Source organism: Triticum dicoccoides, chromosome 1B (assembly GCF_002162155.2).
Source record: "Triticum dicoccoides isolate Atlit2015 ecotype Zavitan chromosome 1B, WEW_v2.0, whole genome shotgun sequence".
NCBI lineage: Eukaryota > Viridiplantae > Streptophyta > Magnoliopsida > Poales > Poaceae > Triticum > Triticum dicoccoides.
This window is the reverse complement of record NC_041381.1, coordinates 675,497,678-675,500,750: the sequence shown is the minus strand read 5'-3', so window position 1 is coordinate 675,500,750 and position 3,073 is coordinate 675,497,678.

Genomic DNA, 3,073 nt, shown 5'->3' with positions numbered 1-3,073 from the left:
TGCTTACCTCCCACCTCAAGCAGAGCCCTCTCCAGCGACCCCTCTCTCTCCTAGGACACATCTGCGCCGCCAGAGATGCCGGAAGATTCTGGCGATCTCTGGCGGCTCTCGCCACTGCACAGCACAACACGAGCTCGTCTCGCTCCGCTGGGTCTTTCCCCCGGCGGGATTTGCCTCTCCCGGCCTCAAACGCTCACCCGTAGCCCTCCTCGTGGCTAGGGTTTTGCGGGCGGCGGCGCCTCCATCGTCAGCACGGCTCCGGCGACTTTGGCGGCTCCTCCCCGACATCTGCTGCTCCCTCACACGCGGCTCAGCCCCTGGATGGTGCTACTCCGCCCGGTGGCCATGGGGTACTCGAGCTCTCCTCCAATGACTCCATCCCCTCCTCTCTCTCTCTCTCTCTCTCTAACTCTGCTCTGTTCTTTGATTGTAGGTATGCAGGAGGAAGGATGGATTGTAGATAGACTAGACAACAAGGATGGATGGTGCCTGGGGAGGGAGTGCTCGACCATGGCTGCTGCCCGGGATGCATCAGCCATGGATCTTACTCTCTGGCCGTAGGTGAGCTTGTACCCTCCTCCTCTCTGCTTGATTGATTTGCTGGTACTAGGATTCGCGGTTCAGATGGGTTGTGGCAGTAGACTGTTTTGTGCATCTCAGTTAGAACTTGTTTATTTCGTCCCCGTGCTGTGTCATGTTAATTTTGTTGCATCCTACTGTCATATCCAGCGGTTTTGTTTTCTATTGCTGAACTTGAATTACATAGCTAGGATGGAGTTACTTTCAAGTGTTTGCGTCCTTTTAAGTTGGAGGATGCAGCGATTTGGGAGTGGGCAATGCCCCAGATTTTGGGTTCTAGATGGTCTGGGGCGCAGCTGAATGCCACGTTACCCTGTCATGTTAGTTTTGTTGCATCCTAATGTCATATCCAGTTGTTTTCTATTACTGAACCCTGGTCTACACGCTGGCGCAGTGCGAGGGCAACCCCGGTCTCCTTCTTTGTCAGTGTTGTCTGCAATAGCTATTTGGTGTTGGTTCTGCAGTATTTTCAGTTCAACAGCAGTTCCTTTGTTGTACCATGAATTTGCAGTAGTTATTTCTTTCCAACACAAGATCAAAAGATTAAAATTATAGATGCCAATCTCCTACACTACACCACAGTATGTCATGTTAGTATACAACCCCAATGTTTGGAGTTGTACTTGCAAGCTAATTAGCTTCAGGCATCTCATCTAGATAAGAGAACTTGTCTCCACTGTAGATGCAGTTCTTCAATGACAGTAGAGGAAACTAAATTTTACCAATTCTATCTTTTGTGATTAAAACAAATACACGACAGAGCTACAACAAACAGATTTTACCAATTCTATCTTCTATATCGAAACAAATCCACAACAGTTCTATCTTCTTGTGTGTATTACACTGTTTTTCAGCCTAGTATAGATTCAGAAGCTAAGATTATACCATCTGTTCTGCCTACTTTTGACTATGTGAAGCATTTATTTTCTGCTTCATAATGTCAACATTATCCCTGTGAAGAAATAACAATGTCAGAATCAGCAGCATCCAGTTTAGAAGTAATAGAAACAGATAGCTCTGTGGTACACACTTAATTGGTTGCTGTTGTAATTTGGTTGCAGGTGAGGAAGGTGGACATGCTCGACGGAGTCACCATCTTGCTGTCTGAGAAGGTCAAGTATGAGATCATCCTTGATGGCAACGACATCGAGCTCGTCTCCCGCTCTGCTGCCCTCATCAACTAGGTGAATCAGACATGACCCAAAACATGTCTTTGTTCATGTGCATGCTGTGCTGCCTAATAATTTGGTTGATGTGATGCAAATGATATTGTATCATGTTTGCTTATGCTCTTTGCGGAAACCACTATGCTAGATGTGCTTAGAAGTCATTGCAATGTCTTAAGATGTTGGATGCATATATGGATGCTTGTGTTGTTCAACATGATGCAAACAGTGCTACTTCCACCGTTGTGCTGTTGTTGTTTGTGGTCTACAACCTGCAGGGTTCAGACTGCTCCTTTGTGTTTTTTTCCCTAAGATTGTTTCAAGTTTCAGAAGTGAGCAATTTTGCATGGCTCAGATTTTGACGCCTCTGAATTAGTAGTGCTAATTATTCCCAGGTCACAAGAGTCCATGAGCGGTGCTGTTTTACAAGCACTAATCATTGTGGTCTGCAAATCCTAGAGTGGCTTGAACTACCGGATGCTTCAACTTGCTTCTCCTTTGAATATTGTGGTATGCATGCTTTAGTCATTGTGCCCTTAGTTCTTTTTGTAGGGAGCTATGCTTATCATCAGAAACTCTATCCTCTTTTGGTTCATGAGTTGCAATTATATACCACAGAATTCTACCCATGTGGTGGACTTAAGTATCTTAGTGACTTCATTTGATGTGTGTATTTCTGTTAATTTTAAGCTTATGTTGCTGTGAAAATGTACCTCACTGACCGTCTGTCTATTTATTGTATACTTCTTGCATGAAGAGGTGACTAGTGATGTGGCGCGCCAAGCAGCAGTAGGGGAAGGGGGTCTCCTGCTCGAGCAGGCGGAGGAGTAGGGGCGTGCCCAGCCGACAGCCCTGTCCTGCTCGTGGGGGAGGGGCAGGAGGGGTCTGCTCCTCTGCTTCCTGTGACTGCGGCATGTAGCTCCTCCATCTCCCTCCCCCTCCTCCTGTGCTCACTACTTCTGCTGCTAAGTTGTCGAATATGTGATGCACTTGTCCCAAGGAATTTTAGAGGGATCTGTATGAACAAGTCATGTTTTTATTTTATTTTATTTAGGTTGTTAGCTACCAAACAAAGAGAGAAGATGAGCTCCTGCTTGGATTTTTTTCTACCAGCACATGATTTGTATGTATGCAATCATCATCTTGCGTGTGCGAGCTGGTTCCTTACTTGCGTGGCCGTCGATTTTCATTTCGTCGACCTCCACTCCAGCTACCTTCTTGTGTAATCAAATTTGCTCCTGTATGTGTGTGTGTGTCTATATATATATATATATATATATATATATATATATATATATATATATATATATATATATATATATATATAT